Source organism: Mixophyes fleayi, chromosome 5, assembly GCF_038048845.1.
Source record: "Mixophyes fleayi isolate aMixFle1 chromosome 5, aMixFle1.hap1, whole genome shotgun sequence".
Classification (NCBI taxonomy): Eukaryota; Metazoa; Chordata; class Amphibia; order Anura; family Limnodynastidae; genus Mixophyes; species Mixophyes fleayi.
In genome coordinates, this window is record NC_134406.1 from 219439135 (window position 1) to 219459521 (window position 20387).

General features: G+C 39.1%; 1 protein-coding gene across 1 annotated transcript in view; it reads left to right on the forward strand.

The window, feature by feature from the left end:
• Window positions 1-4058: 4058 nt before the first annotated feature.
• Window positions 4059-20387, forward strand: part of MAPRE2 (microtubule associated protein RP/EB family member 2) — a 124120-nt gene continuing 107791 nt past the window's right edge. The window contains exon 1 of the mRNA XM_075213490.1: window positions 4059-4118. The gene's annotated coding sequence lies outside the window, so the exon portion shown is untranslated. The remainder of the gene's footprint in view (window positions 4119-20387) is intronic.

Below are 20387 nucleotides of genomic sequence, written 5' to 3' on the forward strand. Positions count from 1 at the left end.
TACATTCTATCCCACCCTCCAATCTCAGCTACTTCTCCCTACTGAACGGCACATTCCAGGAGCAATATGCACAGTTAAGAAAAGCGCAAATCTCCTATAGCAAGTAAATCGTACCACCACTGATTTATCAGTCCACATATATCAATTTAATGGATGTCAAATACATGCAAAAGATAAATACACAATAATAAAAATTAATTCTAAATATTTAAAAACGGATAAAATAAAAAGTCCAATTAGGAACCCAATGTGCTATTCAATAGTATCATTGGATATACAGTGCACTAGTATAACATAGTCATCTTGTAAGTTGTAACAATCCTTCAAATATTTCACATCTGAGATTCGAGCTTTCAACCTTCAGGTCTCTAAACCTTTCACTAATCCACTACATTGTCGTGAAATCAAATGCTGATCAAAAGGATTGAGAGGAGTATTCCAAACTAACCATGTTAACAATAGGATCCACTTTGCAATTCCACTTTAAACGGGAACTGAAGTTAGTAAAGCTGAACTCAGCTGCTCCGTGAGTTAAGGAGAGATATGTACATAGAGCTGGGCACAGCTGTGACGGCGGTTGTGCTCTCCGTTGGCTACAGACACCTCCGTTCACTCTTGATAATTTGCATGCAGTCTCCAAAGTACAACAGTATATTTACTCACAGTATCTTTTTCCACTTGGGAACAGAAATCTAAAGTATCGGATTCACTGCTTCAGATGTTGGTGTTACTCCTCATGAAATCCACAACCTAAAATGCACATTGGTCCTAATGGCAGACAAACTTACGCGTTTCTTCACAAACACTGTGATTTAATCATTCCAGGAGCACCAGTCCAAATCACAATGGGTCACGGCAGGAATTCTGCCAATGGGAAAGAGAAAAACGATTAAGTCACTTTTCGGATACCATGCAGTTTTAGACTTTTGTGTTGTTTCCACAAATCTCTACCTCTTGGAGAGCAATAACACATACTATCTTAATACCATGTCTCACAGAATAATATCTTTCGATACTGCAATGGTAGTTGATTCTGTAATGGTGCTGTAATGTGTTTTCGAGCTTTTATACGTATTAGTGAATGTAATCTTTGCTATTTGTGGGTATCTCTTTGGCGAGTTGGTGTTTCATGTTGGATAATTTCTGCAATTGTTTGTTATATAATTTAATAATGTAGCTCTATATATGAAATTGTTCCATTTCGCAGATCCGATCTATGTTGACCTATGTTAACCTTCCATAGAGGCTATGGAAGTATTCAGGAAAGTTTGTAATGTGGATGTTGTCTTTCATAGTTTTGGGTTACATGCTTTTTTTTTTTGAACGTTTTTAAACATTTTGTTTTCTAGTTTGAGGCTCCTGCTGGCTGCGGAGCATGATTAAGATAGCAGTTCAATGGTAGAGACTGGTAGGCCCCAGCAGTGGTACAATCAGATACTTGTGGCAGGTTGTCCATTGGTAAGCAGTATGTCTGCCAAACGGGTTATGGGCGAACAATAGAACAGCACAGGAAATCGGGTGGCGTGACTCTTTGTAGGGCTGACTACAGACTGATACTATCAGAGGATTGTGTCTCTAATGGAATGGGAAGGTGAGCCACCCGGATTTGACTGGATTGATACTAGATCTCTGCTGCCACTGGATCAGGTGGAACAGGAGTACTGCACACAGTGCAAATAGGACAGGCTGGAACAAATAACTTGGGCCAAGTCGATACTACTGATTCATGAGACGCAGGATCCAGGACCCTGGCTCCTGACACCTAGTTCAAAATATCAGTTGGGTACAAAACTCAAGTGAATCAAAATAGCCAATAATTCCAATCTTATTCCTCATATAGTTTTGAAAAAGCTAAAATTTAATATTAATTGTACAGTGTGAATAAAAGATTACTTGATAAGTAAAGTTATTCATTCATATGCCACACGTCTGCTATACAAGTGTTCCCCCTCCATCTCTGTGTCATGACTGCCTTTGAAACAGAGCTTATATGATAATTCCGAGCCAATATCTTGAAAGCTGACAGCTTGATGTTACAGAATGCTTCTCAGGAGCACACTGAGCATGCTCCCAGCAGGACACGGCTCTTCACCCTTAATACTGCTAAATATTCTTATGTTTAATGTGCAGTTCTGAAGTAGTTAATGTGTAAATTCATAAAGCACAACCATCATTTGGATAAATTGCATAGTCTTTGGTTACTAATGTTACTAGAATTTCAGAACCCATACAAGCCATGAATTCTATTTTTGTACTCGAATATTTGATCCATCTTTTATACTGTTATTTCTGCCCCAGCACCATCTGTAATAAGTTTAGCTGAAATTATCTGGAAATACAAAAAGTACAGTTATTTATAATTACACAATTGTGTTATTTAATGCCATGTTTTTTGGTAATACATTGAGAGCACTACAGTTGGACTACAATATAAGCTGACACATGAAAATAGGACAGTCAATGTGCTGCAGGCTATGAGCTCGTCAAAGGAGGGTAAATTATCTGTGATTGTGTGACCAGTTAGTGCAACACTTTGTAGGGCAATGAGGATGTTAGACTTTCCGTCCATACTGTCCCTGCTGTTTGCAGAGTTGTTCTGACCTCTCCAGGGTTTAGGTGTTGGGGAGATTACTGGTTTGCCTCCTTGTGTAGTGCCTAGCTTGCCACGCTGCACAGGCACAAATCACAGCCCCAATTCACAACTCCCTCCTGTCTGGTGTTTGTGTAGAACAGGGCTGTCTCAGCTTGGCACCGAGGGACTGTCACACACAGGAGGTGGGTGTGGGGATTGGCAGGAGCAGCTCTTTACAGTAACAGTCTTCAAAGATCTGTTGAGGTTTGTGTATGTGTTTTGTATCGTATGGCATTTTTAATTTTATCATGTCTTTACTGATCTCTGCTAATGGTATTTATGTTGTCTTTTATCTCATGTTCGAGACATTTTCCGGTCAGTAACTGGGAGTTACTTGTTAGAGTGTCCGCATGATGTAATGGATGAAAATAATGTAGGAAGTGATCTTCAGAAGTACTATATGCCTTTGTCGTAGTGTTGAAAGAATAGTATTAGTTAAAATAAAAATTACTCCTACATATAAAGTATGTTGAGGGCATAACCTTTACAGAACTGTACCTAAAACTTTTTGCTTGCAAGTAATAATAACAAGCTTTAAATGCATTGCACGGTGCTTTATATTTAAAATTGCAATGTGTATGCAAGATATAAGTAACGTTATTACTTCTTCCGGATATTTAGTCATATATTTTGTCTACAATATTGTAATGTGTACAAATATTTATTTGACAGTTAGTTTACCTTTATCTGATCTACAACCATTGAGTAATTTCATTTACAACTTGCACAAATAATTACTCAGGAGAACATGTCATGTTATGTCCTATTAATAATAAATGATGGTTACAGCTGCATTTCTGAAATTCTAAAAGGATTCAAAAGGTTTGTCATTCAAATTGCTAATCGGGAACCCGTTTGGGAGCTCCAAATATTCTTTCATAGAAAGCTTAACGTGTATCTGTTACCTATACTCAGTGGAGGCAACCATTTTTTTGGGCCAAGTCTATATTCCATATACATTGTTCATGTTGATTTATCTTTTATGTAACCATCATTATCTACTGCAAATCTGTTCACGAGCAGTATGTGTGTGATTATATATTTATTTTTTATAAATGGAAAGCTGCTAGATCTGTCTCCTTTTTCTAACAGGGGTGTGTATAGTATATGGGTATATGGCAGGAATTGCCAGCAAACAGGGGAAAACATGTTCTAGAAAGCTCAATCACTGCTACATTTCTGGGGCAAACAGCAAGCATGATATACAAGTAGTTTTGTTTGTTTACATACCATTGAATCTGAATTGGTAAGTGCACTTTGTAAAGGTCACCTCTGTGTTTTTCACCAAAAACCTCTACTTGGCGGCTTCCAAGGGCCTAACACCACAAGGATTGGCACTGTCTAAAAAAAAAACAATAATGTAATTGTGTTGGGGTTTTATGATTTTGTTCCTGCGTACCAGCTGACCTCTGTTTTCTTATTGTAGGACGGATATTTTCTTGGGAACACTAATTTTGCCAAATCGGGTTTAAGCTGAATGCACAAGGTAAGGGACTCAGATCTGACAATACATTCTGTACTGAATTCTGAGAGCTATGTCACATTTTATCTGTGGAAATGTGCACAAATGTGATTCTGTTGTGAAATAACAAATTAATCAGATTTGTATCAGCTATCCTTTAAAAAACATAAGATGATCATTATTGGCCTTTTTGTTATTGTGGTTTGAAACTTCATTGTTTCATATTATGACACTACGTATAGTATATATTTACTATATGTATATATATATATATGTGTGTGTGTGTGTGTATATATATATATATATATATATATATATATGTGTGTATGTATATATATATATATATATATATATATATATATATATATATATATATATATATATATATATATATATATACACACACACACTATATTGTGTATGTATTGTGCTATGTCCTCTAACTTTTTAGGATTTTTAGCCATGTCACTGAAATGTTTATTGGCACATAGAGTAGAGAACTGCTCTGTAAATATGTTCTGTAATCTGGGAAACAAGGCTCCGTCTATGACAAGCACACCCAAAGACAACACCGCTACATTTAAACAATGACTGTATTCTAATCCTTTTCATGTACAGAATGTGGTAGATGGTATTGAAATGTGTACTATTCTTTTTGCGGTATAACCTTGTTTACATTTTAAGAAATGTTTTATTTAAAAGGAAAAATGTAATATTTGTTTCTAAATATACCATTTAGGAACAGAGTAAAGGTTACTTATGCCACCCGATATACTGTAATGTATGTGTTTGTTGGTACAAAATCCAAAATATACAAAAGCATTTTTTAGTAACATGATGTAAGTAGTGTAGATGTGCTGTATTATACCATATGGGCAAAAAAGTCACATGGTTTCATGAGTCTAACTTACACTAGTCTGAGTGGTTGCTATGAGTTGCGAGTTACTGTGCTATTGGCCAGCAACGGCTTCAGTCTAATCACATTGATGACCTTTTAAATCTCCCTCGGGCTGATTGTTGGGTGCTTGGAGAATGGAGAAACCCTTTAGGTGGTCAGTGCCATCACGCACGTCTTATACTTCCTGGCTAAATCAGGTGACAAATTTATCTGAGCACACGCTTCAATATTGCTGGAGATATTGTGCCACTGGCCTAATATTACAGTGTTTGTTTTCCCAAAATAAGCATTATGCTCTATAATGATCCGAACAAAATTAATCAGATTTGTATCGGCCATCCTTTAAAAAACAGTCATAAGATGATAATTATTGGCCTTTGTGTGCGGCCATATTCCAACTGCTGGCCTCAGTTTATGAACTAATTGCTCAGCAGAATAGGCCTGTGTGTAGCCAGCTGTTTAAGAATTCTCTTTTTAATTGCATTGTATGCCAAAGACATTATAGATGTTACATTCATGACTCGGCAAAGGATACAACCGCACATCCATCAGTGTATCTACCCTGTCTCACCTTTGAAAGTATTCTATAAAAGTGTAGTAGCCTAAAAGAGGGATGAATATGTTGAAATAGTAGTGTAAAGTTAGCACTGTATTTTATAACAATGTCAACTAAAGTATAAATGTTTGTAATTGTGTTTTGTCCTGCTCTGTAATAGAATACTCAGCAAATCCCTGTACTCGGGAGCGAAACAGAGCATCGTGGAACAGTAGCAAAATTTGGGTACTGTTCTGGCAATTCTGCTTTCACATCCTGGGCACCCTCTGCATAGTGGGGGCCTTTTCTGAGTTCGCACAATAAAGCCCATGCTCAGTAGAGGCCTCCGCTCTGCTCTTTTGAGAACAAAGCTGGACCACGGGGAGTGAGGGGGGAAGCATTTTGGTAGCGGGAGTCAGAGGGAAGGGTGACCTGGGCCTTCACCATTCCTCCATGCTCTGTGTGCATAATATACTTATCTATTTTTTTTTATTTGCTGGTGTTGTCTATGCACTACAATTTTTTCCTTACAAAATTGCTGGATATTTTTGGCCCTGGCACCTAACATTAGGAGGAATGTCACGATCATGGCAGCATCCACTTGAGACTAAAAAGTGGGTTATAAAATAGTTTTACATAGTAGCTCTTGTAAGATATTCAGAGATTGATACACAGCAATCCTTCAAAGAAGCCGCAATTGGTGCTACCGAGTGGATTGATTCGTGGTTTTAGTATTTATTTCATTAATATAGATTTTTATATTAATCCCTTATTGGGATTTTTATAGGAGTCCCCAATATTATTCATCCTTTTGCTTAGGATATAAAAGTTTTTTTCTACATTGATTAAGGAGACTGACTATATAACAAAGACACTGCGAGACCTGGAAGTGTCGACTTCATGTGTCCCTTTGTCTGTTGTGTCAGAGACACCCACAATCGATTGAAAACTAGACACAGTATAGGGTGTGCCTTAAGTATTCTGTGTAAAGAGCTATGTAATAATGTTGTGTAAATTACAAAAATAATATGCTCCAGAAAAAAACTGTTTGTTTTAAGAAAAAATGTACCTAATGGATGGTAGTGCAGCGTTAATGCATATATTTTTCCCATATCTATATTAATTTAGTATAGTTGATTTAAATATGAATGAAACCATCAAATATGTGTTTTTCTTATCTTTGTGGCAAATGTTTGCATTTGTTGTTTTTATGAAAACAAGATATGCTTTATCTTCAGATTTATGGTTCACTTTAGGGTAGTAGCCCACGGCCCAGAGCTGATCCACTTGTTCCTGGTGTTGCAGGCATGCTAAGTGACAGTCATGTGTTCTGAAGCCTTGTGAGTAAGTCGGTCTGTGTGACTGGTTTTGTCAGAGTGCAGTGATTTTTGCAGTCTTTGCCCAGTGTGTAATTTAGAAGAATAACACGCCATGTTTTTCAAAGCACATTAATAAGTAGGTGCCGAAGTTGAACAGAGCAATTTCTACTATCTAATAGTACTACCCAATGCCACAGGATTGTTTTTAAAGAGTTTTTGACAGCTGTTGCACAGTACTGACATTGTTTTGTTTTATGCGCTGTACCCAAGCCCTAAATGACAGGGCGATGTTCCTATCACTGGTTATAAAACAAGATCATCTCTATGAAAACCTTTTTACCTCACTTCATTAGAGGAATGCACGTTCCTCTTCAAGTGTGTTTGGGGACGAGACTTTCAGACAGCACCTGCTCCCACTTCTGCGCAGGCATGCGAGCTTAAGTGGAAAGATACTCCGGTGCATATTCAATTGTTGGTGTTACATGGAAAAGTAATGCGGTGTGCGCACTATTACCGTCATTAAGGTAATAGTGCGTGTAATTACCTTTATTATGGTACCTTTCACGCTGGATTTCAGCTCGCAGCTCAGGGAGTAATGCTTCAGAGACCTTATATTGCTTCTCCTATTTTCATTTAAGTACTGGTCCAGGGATAAGCATTTGGCCATAACTGGACATGTTTGTCGACGTTCGAAAAGTCAACAACGTTAGGTTGACTGCTGAAATGTTGACAGTATTATTAGGTCGACAATTCACATGGTCAACATTATCATTAGGTCTACAATTGAAATGTAGACCTTATTATATGGTTAAGGTTAGGGATATTATTGTCAGCTTAGTAATACTGACTACATTTGAATTGTTGACTTAGTAATTCTATGTCATTATTTTCAACTTTCCAACCCTGTCGATCATGTAACTGTCGAATCTGTTTATCACACCTTTCCACATATTTCAAGATGATCAAGAATGCAGTCCACTCATATTTAGCACTGACCAAAGTAATATCAACCTAGTATTAAAAGTCCCAGTGCAAATGGCCTAATTCTTTCATAAAGAGGTGTTAAAGCTCTAGGTGTATGGATTCTCTAGTAAATGTATTGGCAGGTCCAAGTCAGTAGGTGCATACATCTGTTTTCCCCAGGATTGGACTTTAATAAGCAGCCCTTGCATTAAAAGCACTACAGCCCACATTTCTGACCCAAAGCCCAGAAAAGTATTGCTCCAGGTTTGCTATAGTGTCTACTAATGCTGCCCTTTACGCAGTCTATTTTATAAATGCAAGGTTGTTAGTCTGCTGGAAGCAAGCAGCTCATTTTAATAAAGGATTGAAAGGCCAGTTAAGCTCAGTGATACTTTCAGGTACACCAGATGCCCTGGCAAATACCAGGAAAGCCATTGTCGTGAACATAGAGAAGTTACAGTTTATTTATAAGGGTCAACCCTTCACATAATTGTGGGGAATAAGGCCTAAATTATAATGGCAGTGTAAATATGGTATATCAAATGAATTTATTGATAAATTGAGCTACTAAAGTGTAAAATGTGAAGTCAGAAAGTCTGTTGTGTGTGTATTCGGTGACTCTGCACATCCAAGTGTTAGAAGATAGTAGTGTCACCTGTAGCAGCTTCAAATGCCCCTGTGGTGAGCTATATCCTTGCCTGGTATGGAGTTTTGACACCTGCATAGACTTTTTGGAACCGCTCAGCATGGTGTCTGGCTCAAGGAGACCATGTGCCGACTGGATGTATTTTATATAGAGAAAAATAATTCAGTTTTAAAATATGCCTTTAAAATCAATAAAAGTAGTGTTCAACTACATATTCCTCAATAGCATGATGCAGGGCAGCTCATATGTCAAAATAAGGATTCTGTCACACACAGAAGATGAGGAAAAGAGTATAAGCTCAACTGATGCTGTGTACCTAGGCAGTTTGGTATCAATAGATTGGTAAATTCATAGGGGATCTATTAATAATAAAATTGGGTCTGTGTGATGCTCCACAGAAATGTTAGGCCACATAGTAGAATTGGGTAGTAAATCAGGCAACATGCAAATGGTGATTGAAAAAAGTGTCGCACACCACAACCCCTGGAGCCGGGGACAGGTGTGGAAGTGTCTTTAAAAGATGAGGCCAGTTAGCAACAAGATGTCAGTCTTTTGAAAAAATCAATCCACATTGATAAGCTGTCCATCTTCCAAGCCAATTTTTAATGGCATAGATTATACAACTCATGTAAATTATACTTTGAATGAATTTTATTTTAAACTGTTTTGCTTGTGTATGTTATGTCAATTGTTTAATAGTTTTGTTTTTTGTTTTTATATCTGAATGCCCAGTACCTTTTGTATATTAAATCTATAAATTTATTAAGTGGCGTCCTTGATACTCTAACGAATCCATTAGTGTGAAGAAGAATATAGCTTGACCAAGTTAACCCTTTGAATGCCGGTGTGTGTGATTTGTTAAGACGTGACTAACAAGTCTAGTGTGTGCTTGCATTTACATTTGTGTAACAGTCTGGAGGTGTGACGAGTTAACCCTTTGATTGCTGGTGTGGACTTTGCTAATCTGTGGGTAACCAGAAGCTGTGTGGGACAGTATATGGGGGTCCTATTGCCCGTATTCAATAGGTGGTGGCAAACCTGAAGTGTGTGGGGGTGTGAGAGCGCTGTTTTGGGGAGATTTCAGCAGGTCTATAACCTGTGTGATAGAAAGAGACTTGAGTGCTGGAATTGTGTGTAACCTCATACAGTAAACACCCAAAGACACGGAAGCCGGGAGCGTGTTCATGGCAGTCATATTGACAGTCCAGGCCTGTTTTATCCCTGACTCTGATGTTTTGATATAACAATGGTGTGAAACTTTTTTTAAAAAAAAAAAACAGAGCCAGTTGTACAGACGTAATTGGTCCTTATTACCTAGATAGATATTTGCATGGAACAACCTAGTACGTTAGACAATACTAAGTCAATATATGATCCACCACAGCACCAATTCATTCCTAATGTTTGAAAGTCCGTATGAACAGACCTCTACTATTGTCTGTGGTCTTTTCATCCAGGAGGACAGAAAAAAATGGAGATTTGACAAAAAAAAGTACGGGTGTTTGGTGGAGACACTATGCCTCACAGGATTGGGGGTAGTACCTACCTGAGAGACAGGAGATCCCTAAATGTATATGTGTGCACTTTGTTGTGAAAGGCAATATAGTACATTGTTACCCAAGTCTGCACAACTTGACATTATAATATTTTAATGTATTGGAGTCCGTGCTAAAGTGAGAAAATGGCACAGAAAACTAAAGTGCTCGATAGAATGTACACTAATGGCAGTCAATGGACACCTTGATAACATTAAGTTCTTATGTGCATGTGTGGTATAATTTGAGGCCTTTCAACCAACTGTACTATTACTAATCTATGAATCTATTGTAGAGCTTCACAGTGAAGTTTAATTCTCATTCATAAGTTATTCATGGATGGGAGACGTTCTAAATTGTTTGTCAGACAGCAGCAGTGGTCAAAGTGTTGTGTATATATACGGTGGTATGTCTACTGTCTTCATTGTAAAACTATGCCTTCCCACCACGACCTCTCTATCACTGTTAATAACACCTCCATCTCTTCTGTCACCCAACTTCGCTGCCTAGGCGTTACCTTCGACTCTTCTCTCTCCTTCACCCCCCACATTCAATCCCTTGCCCAAGCCTCTCGCTTCCAACTTCGCAACATTGCCCGCATCCGACCTTTCCTCTCTCAGGATGCCACCAAAACTATCATCCATGCACTCATTATCTCCCGCCTGGACTACTGCAACCTCCTCCTCTCCGGCCTCCCCCTCTCCCATCTCGCCCCCATCCGCTCTATTCTTAACGCAGCTGCTAGACTCATCTTCCTATCTCGCCGCTCCTCCTCCGCATCCCCTCTCTGCCTTGCCCTACACTGGCTCCCCATACCCTACAGAATCCTTTTCAAACTCCTGACCACAACGTGCAAGGCGCTCTCCCAGTCCACTGCCCCCTATATCACTGACCTCCTCTCCATTCATACTCCTGCCCGCTCTCTGTGCTCGGCCAATGACCGTCGCCTCTCCTCCACTCTGATTACCTCTTCCCACTCCAGAATCCAAGACTTCTCCCGCGCTGCCCCCCCTTCACTGGAATGACCTGCCTCGCTCCATCCGTCTCTCTCCCACTCTTAGCTCCTTCAAACGGGCACTAAAAACCCACCTGTTCCTCAAAGCCTACCCACCTTCCACCTAACCCCGCCTCCCCTCCTTTATACTCCAACTCACTCCCTCTGTACTTGTGTTTTGTTCACCCTCCCTTAGGATGTAAGCTCATTGAGCAGGGCCCTCCTCCCTCTTGTGTCCTTACCAGCTCTTCTGCTCCATCTCTACCGCATTAGCCTGCTTGGAGCTCCTGAAGTGTCAGTATTTTTTGTTTACTGTTCAGTAATGTAATACCCTGTACTGTCTACTGTTTGTGCATTGTACGGCGCTGCGGAACTCTTGTGGCGCCTAACAAATAAAGGATAATAATAATAACTATTCAATTCCATTCACTTACATTCCCATTACAATTTCCATGCCGCCACTTCTAAATTTTCATTTCAACCCCTGGGCAGCAGTGTAATATACAGTGTGAAATGTTCCATTCAAGCTTGATAAAATTGGACTAAAGTACACTAACAAGTATAACATTTTGTTTTCCAACAGCAGTCTGTTCTCAGAAATGCTGTAATTCCGCACATTCACAATTGTTTTACTGACAATACAGCGTGCGTCCGTATAATCTATGTTCTGTATTCTCATTTCTTGCTATAATGGAGCTTAAGAAACTGTCCATAAGATGATCCCAGTTGGTCCAGCAGGTGGCAACATATGAATTCTAATTAAAAGCTCAGTGATGGGAAGCTGTGGGATCTGGCATCTTGCAGTGCACATCTCTCCTGTGTCTGCATTGTTTCATGAGGCTGTTTTTCTGTCCCTTGTTTATATGTAGCCGGAGCAGGGCATCTGGAAGACACTGAGCACACACACAGGGAATGAAATACTGTTATGGCAACAGGGTTTTATGTGGTTATTGATGTTTTCACACAATGTAATTGATTTAAACGCTTGCATTAACTGGATTAAAAGGGATTCCTGTAATGAGTCGAGGTGTATTTTACACAGATGTGACATGGAAAAGCTTAACATGCTTCTGTGTAATCTTTATTTTGATTTGTGGCTGTTTTATTACACACAGTTTTTTAAGAGCAATAGTCATTAATAATTGTAGCAGCAAAGCGCTTATGTAACTTTTTTGTCCGGATTTTCCAGAGCGAGGAATTCACTTTCAATTATGTTTTGTAAACACAGTTTTGGACTAAAATGAATCCCTAGTGCGCTTGTAAACATCCTTTTAAAAAGCATCTTACTAAAGGGAAGTTATAATTTGTTACATTAATCCAGGAAATGTATCTCCTTGGCTTCTGATTGTGTCTCCTACCTGTATTTTCCTCTCTCTCACTCCCAAACATCTGCTCGCTCTCTTCTCCCCCCTGCACGCTTCTTTACAACAGCCCAAATATTCCTAATACTTCTACCTTTCATGGTGTCCATTCTTCTGTATATATTTCCTAATCTGATGATAAACTACGAACTTCATAAACTTGTAGGAGGGTATTATAAATGTGTGGAATTCCCCTCTTGACCAAATATACTGAACAGGCTGTTTTACAATATGAAGGCATACCACACATGGCAGAGTTGGTCAGGAGCGTTGTCTTGTGTAAAGGGTGATAAGAAGGTACAATAGGGAGGTTAAGAGGGTGGTTGATAAACTTTATAAAGGTTTGAAGACTAGAGGAAAGTCTAATTGTGCAAGGAAATGCATTTCACAAAGTGAATGGGAGCTATCTCTTTTTATACCGCTGGAATGTGCCTGGCTATTTACCCAAATGTTCTTCTTTAAAAATCGCAAAAACAGTCTCTGTAGTTACGCCTCTACAGCAAGTGATCTAGTTGGAAGAGTGTTTAAAACCTCCACCACCGCAATATTATTAGACCTGAAAACTACCTACCTCTTCTTCACTCTGCAGCTAAACTGCCAACAGAACCAGAAACCGTTCTATGAGAACCACATTCGGTGTCCAGGGAGCACTTAGCCATCTAATGGCCATAGTTCCAAACACCATTTTCCGGCCAAATAGGCTCCGAACCCCAAACTGCCTATTTTACTCCACATTATAAACCAGGGATACTCCTCAAGAAAAGATAGCGAAAAGATGATGATTCATTCAGAATACCTGGCTCCTTCTTTGACGCAATACACAAGAGGGACACTCTCTAAAACCTGAGATGGGAGCCTGTCGGATGGACCTGCCGTTCTCCAAGAGCTACGTCCTTTGCCAGATTTTCCTGCACTATTTCTCTTATGTTCTACTGCTGAATTCAAGTTCCTCTTTTTTCTTGGATTGCCCAAAACCCGTAAGCAAACAGTTATTAGCAGGTGCACTGTATTCTTATTAAAATTGTGCCCTAGCTACAGCTCATTCTCTGCACCCACACCAGTGTCAGGGCCCTTTTCTTTAAAACCTCTAGCCCTCCCTCTCTGAACTGACGATCTAGTTCTCTTAAAACATCTATTGCAAACTCAGAAACATTCCCTTCTTTGTAAATTAAAGGCTTTAAAAACGTCACACAAGTGCTCCATGTCCAAAGATGTTCTAAAGGAGTTAATAGAGACGAGGGTGGTGCTAAAATAGCTAATGTTGTATAAAATCAAATTATATATCTGCAAGTGTTGCAGCTGTTTCTTCCAGTGGGGGGACAAGACAGGAAGATTTCTGGCTAAAGCTCTACAGGCTCCAAGAACTACATCTTATATCCAAGTGATTAAAGACGACACTGGTTCAGATTGGCGTACTACTCCGGATAGCAGCGGCCTTCCATTTGTATTACTCCAAACTATACAATTTATCTTTGGGGTCTCTATAGGGAGACATACAGCAGAAACAATAGAAAATGATCTCTTGTATAAAGGCCAGTGGATTCCGCACTCTCTCAGAAGCTGACATAGGATCGCATCTATGGAGCTGACAGAAGTAATCAAATCCAGCCCTTCTGGGAAAAACCTGAGCCGAGATATTTTCTTCATCTCCTACTGTAAATCCTTCCAAAAACAACTATGTCCCCTGGTGCTCCAGGCGTTTAACTCTGAGAGTACTCATTTCACACAACAGTCACTGGAAGCAAACATTTCAGTGATTCCCAAGTAGTAAAATATTTCAGATAACCCAGGTAAGCTCACCCAGTGGTAGCTGTTCTGGAGACACACTACAAAGTTCTGTCCTGGTGGTACCAGTGTCCCAGCCTTCTTGCTAAAATGTATCCTGCAATTCCTAACACTCGTTGAAGATGTAACCAGGATATTGGGACGCTTTTACACATCTCAAGGGATTTTATGACATTATGCAGGGTGCTATCCCAGCTTCTGGCTACTTTAACTTGACCACAGCTGCCCAATACAAGAAATTCCTATTGAAACATTTAAACAGTGCTGTGAAAGCAGTAATCCTAACCCATTGGAGATCCTCCTCTCCAACTTTGAAAGAGTGGTTCATAGGAATTGAGCTTTGCAAGCACATGCGTGATTTAATGCTTCAGACAGATTTGCAGATTATTATGCCATTTGGTTAAGATGGTTAGAGTTTCAAGACATGGACTCATGTTACCTTGTCCAAAATAATTTATTACCATCTATGATGGTAACTGTAGTGCTCTCTAATCTGACCCCCACTTGGGATTCAAACCGCATAGCCCCCTCCATTAAAGACTGACCCCTGAGATCTTCCCAGCTTTTTCCCCCACTTCCCTTTCCCCTCTCTCCCTCGCCTGTACCCACTACCCTACGTTGTTGTTGTATTGTATTTTGATATTCTATATGTGTAAAATGTCTATAGAGTAATTTAGAATTTGCGCAGATAGCTTGTCATGTTATCGTCTTTGGGACTCTCTTTACTCAATACTGTTATTGTATTGCTATAGTTTTCTCTAGTTTTTCACAATGTCTTAAGACTTTTGTTGCTATAGAGCAGCGTTGAACGCTAAATTCTATTATGTTTAAAAACATTTATATTCTACTACATGTCTAATTGTCTTTCCATCTGTAGTTCTTGTTCTTTCACTAAAATCTATAGATCAAAATCATCTATTGGACAGGTGTGGACCTCTACAGGCCAAGCAGTCATGTCTATAATGGCACTCTGAATCTCTTATACTGCTACTCATTAAACTTACAGCAAATAACTCTTTCTGTGGCCCTTAGCCCTGTGTCTTAAAAGCCAAGAACTGGTGTTTGAAATGATGCTTGACATCAAGGTTAAACATAGATCCAAATCTTTGCAACCCTGTTGCATAGCTGGATGTATCACCGTCCTCTTACTAAAAGCTTTGTGTTAATATGAACATGTCAGTTAACCATAATCTATGTATCCCTAAAATCATATTTATATAATAAATCTTGAGTCACATTGTGTAGGTTCTACCGCCCAGTAATTGCCAATTGTCACAAATGCCTGCAACCAATTCCCAAAGTCTTCATTCTTGGCCCATTCTTGCCCCTACCATCACTCTTCCTGTCTGATTTTGGAACCAGTTCTTCCAATGTGAGATTATCTATATATTCCCCTTTCCATATCCTTTCATTTCTACCCATGGCCAAATCCAAACCTAAGGGCAGGGCCACATACACAGCCTCCTTGTAGCAATTCCAGGGAACTTGCCCCTGTGACTTTGTTATTGGAATCCTTGCTGACCTTCAGCTATGGACCCTGAGCATACTGAACTGGTATCACCATGCACATAGCATCTCCCATAACTTGTGCTCTCTGCCATGCAGGGGACAGCTAGTTTGAACCTTCAGCATATCTTACACCATCCCATGCAGTGCAATCAATAGGAATCCTGGAAGACACCCAAGCTAAAGTAGCTGGATTTGTAGTAAAAGATGCCTCACTTGTCTATTATTATTATTATTATTATTATTATTATTATTATTATTATTATATCATCTTTTATAAGGTGCCACAAAAGGTCCGCAGCGATGTACATAAAATTTACAGTAATATACAATACACAGACAGCAGAGATTCATAGTACATTACCTAATACATTATTAAACAAAAGAATGTATGTGCTGCTCAGCGTCTCAGTCTTTCACTGTTCTCATTCTCACCTAATTACCTTCTCTCCCTGATCACATGCAACCTCATTTGCTGACCCTACAAAACTCAGCTAATTCCCTAACTTTACTTGCTCATTTCAGACTTCTGGACAACAGCGGGACCTGGGTCAGGCTCCCTGCTGCAGTCATGTTCTGCCATTTGGGCCCTTCAGGAGGCCGAATCTTCACATGATTAGTTAAATTACAGCAAACTAACTATTTGTGCAGAGCAAGAGGTATTTTGGTAGCCTCTTTGCTTTTAAATCTGTTTATCTAATATTAGCAGAGTGCAATCACACGGCCTGTTCAGCAGCCTAACCCATTACTGGATGGTTGTGTTTCCCCATGCAGTGCTCAATATGACCTTCCAGTTATGAATCGGTCTACTGCTGAAGATATCTGAACAAACTATTTTGATGGTCCCATAACGAGTTCTGTAGGTGCAGCTGCAGAGAGAACATTTGCAACTCGTTGTGGCCCTGCTTGTATATTGTGCAGTTACCAAGGGCCACAAATAAGGCCCCAGGAATGTCAACCATTTGTTTGTCATAAGAAAACCCTATCCCTATGTCATGTCATTGGAAAAACTAATAAAGATATTATATCTTTGGGCTAACTAGCAGTCTCAATACCTTGGGTAAACCATGAAAACAATCCATTCTGTATATATCCATATTATTTAAAGGAATGACCACAAAACATATGTTTGGGCCAATTAAAATGTTTTCATCTTACAAACTGGCTTCAAACCTGCAGATTTTCAGGCAGGGAAAATATCCAAAATAGCAAATTTGCTCTAAAATTATATATTGGCTTTGTATTTTTCATCTAAAGCCAGAATAAAAGTTTGGATGTTATATACATCTGAATTAATGTAATCTTTATGGTTCTTCACAAACACTCTTAGATATTACTGGGAAATGTTTAAAAGAGAAAATGGACCACCAAGGATTTAATGACCTGAAATTATCATAGTCTGTTCTATTTGTTTTGGGTATGGATCTTGAATTAAGCTTGATCCCACTTCAAATCAAAGTCTGTTCCACTGGTATTATCCCATGGTATAGTAAATCATAGCTTAAGGCTGGTCTGGTTTACTGAAGGATTTTAAGTGAATTTAAGTGTATTTAATTTGTTTTTGTTTCTGGTTGGTTTACAGCAGTGGCTTTATTTGAAGATTAAAACAATTCAGTTTATTTGTTACATAAATAAAACATTTTCTTTTTCGAGATATTTGTTTACTTCCTTTAATCTACAAACTTCTAAAGACACACAGTTATTCTGGGCACACTTAAGGCACTTGTTTATATTTGTGGCCTTGATGAAGATGTGGATCCTCTTTAATTTCAAATGCAGGGACGTGAACAATAATGTGGAAATAAAAACATATTTGGGAAACCTCTTCTGGTCATGAACAATCGCTACAGACTCGCTGTATGGACACCCTGGTCCTCTTTTTATAGCTGTACATGATTAGTATATTAAGGAATTATTAATGGCAAAATGTGGAAATTACTGGGATTGTATGTGAACAATGGATTTATTGTGGAATTTTGAATAAATAACCATTGGCGTGTCCAGCACAAAATAGTTAATATTAAAAAAAAACCAAAAACATGTTTTGGAGTTTTGTTTGAAAAACACTTAAAAATTGTTTCACCAACTTGAAGTTATTGTTTTTTGTCAATAATATTAATGAGCTTTCCAGTCTGGATTTGACTTGTACTGTATTTATATGATATTGTTGCTATTGTAGTCTTCTGCAGAAATATTGACATTTGTTTCTGCCCAGAATTAGAGCTTCCAGCAAGTGATAAATAAATGTAACTCTGCAAACAACAAATGTTAGTGCTGGTCTTACGACAGAGCACAGTGGTGGGGGCCATATACCTGTCTGCTCCTGAAACCACTAATTGTCTCACCTGGATCTATAGATATGAAGCTGCTGCATGTTGTAGCTTCCCCACAGTAACATCTGCCTGTAGGATTATGTTTCCATTAACTGCTTGAATGAAAGAGCAACTGTCAAAATTAGGGAAAATATATTTTATGTTTGCAGGTACATTATATGTACATGGCATCTTTTTTGCAGGTATACAAGTGGGTGTCTAGTTAGAAATGTAGGTCGATATATAAATGTTTTACTCCATTTTCCCCTATTTTATTAGTAGATATTTTGTTGCATAAATTAAAAAAGTAAATCCTTACTTTGTCACCAACAGTGCAGAAGGATATGAAAAGAAAGCTCTGTGGAGCAGACTGCCGACAGTCTAGAACCCACCTACAGCGTGGTCAGAAGCCGCTTCACCTCAATCCTACATTCCCACTAATGGAACTTGTGGCTTCAAGCAGTCCTGGACATACTATTCACTGTACAGTCTAAACACCCTGCCAGCTATCGGCTGGCTATCTACAGGCAAAGCATGCTGGAACTTGTAGTTTCATAACATCTGGAGAGCCACAGGTTGGCCAGGTCTCATGAAGATAATAACAGATTAAATGCCAGAATACGAGGTGCGTATAAAGCATATTTTCATGTTACTTTTCAGGTCGCTTGCTGACAACTGTAATGGTTTGGTAGGTTAGAAAGGGTAGATGGTTGGCATAGGCTGTTATCTGTGTGATAAATAAGTGTATCCACATATTTATAGGTTTATTGGCATCTGACTAAAATGGTCCTAGTGAGTATTTGTGTGTTTTGTGGTAGGAAAATGGGGCTGTAAGATCAAGTGAGACAGAGCCTAAAGTACCTGAATAAAATGACATGATTATGTAGTGATCAGGAATATGTTCTGACTATATAAATATAGGAGGAGGATAATTAGAACCTATGCAACTAGACTGGGAGATATGCTGTTCAGAGTTCAAGAACCTTCAGACTATTAGAAAGCTGCATGTGTGGACAATATCCACTAAATGCCATTGCTACAACATAATCTGTGGATAAATAGACATTTCCATCACACATAGTGGGCAGTGAGACTGCATGTGGGTGTGTGTATGGGTAGCAGAAAGTTTAATCGTAACAGCACACACAGTGTCTTGCCAGCTTTCACAACTGCTATCAAGGCCTGTACACGTGTTTACAAACTCCTGCACTTTTTAAGTGTGTAGATTACAAAACTATTTTTTGTAATACTTTTTAAACGTGTTTAATTTCCTACTAGCAAAATCCTTCACATTTTGCAGATCTGCTAGCTGCCATTGGAGACCGGTAAACGTCTCATTTTGATTTTATTGCCCTTTATAAAATCTGACAAAGTGCAGAAACAGAAAATTAGGAGTTTAACATGATTTCAACCCATGCTGTCTGGTTAGAGGCCAGAAGAGGAGGATAGATTTATTTCACAGAACACCAGTGTAGTTACACATGGGTGGTATCAATGGCTCACGGGAAAAAAGTGTATTGTGCAGCAATAGTCTCCTGAACACAGATGATAAAGCACATCTGGTCCTTGTTCTCAAGAGGACAGCTCATTACATGTCAGCTATGCGGTGATCAAGGTGGACCCATACATGCTCCATAACTATCATACATGCTCCATAACTATTGGTGCCCCCTTATAACAGCACCAACATAACTGTAGTTACAGGTTAATATTTGACTGTCTGGGCGCTGGTGAGAAGAGGTCCCATCTAATGATTGGCCATACAGGCTGTGTGAATGTAGCATGTTGGCGCTATGGTGTCAGAATCGCAGATGATCTTCATGGTAGCTACATGCATCCTGTGTGTGAAGTGAATCTGGTTCTAATTTACTGAACCGTTAGTAAAACCAGTTCATAACCATGTTTAATGCCACAGTCCCAGAGTCCTCAAGCGTTTACTAGCAACACAATTACATACCCAGGGCTGGGTATATAAGCATTTGTTCTTGTGTTGGGTATTATAAATCAACTGTGGCCCTTCATTAGATTACCAGTATAAAACATTATTTATTGCTAACAGAGTCACAACCACTCTCTGACATGTAGTTTGAGTCACAGGTAGAAGTTCTGGCACGTAGGAGAACGACCGCACACCGCAAGCTCCGTAAGGTCATCTGGAGAGCCCGGAATAAAGACAATAGGTTTGCTTGCATTACTACACACAATATTGCACCTGGAGGTGGAGAAAGGGCAAGGTACTGGGATAGAAGTGCAAGTTAGCAACATTGGAGGGATGAGAGAGAATCTTCAGACAGTTCAAGGTCAAAGCAGGCAGAACAATAACAGATACGAAAACACAGACCAGGATCCGTGTAGGAGACTAACTGAGAAATGTTGCGCAATCTGAGTCGGCAACAAAAGATCAATGAGCTTGTAAAACCGGTCAGCGGAGCCGGAACA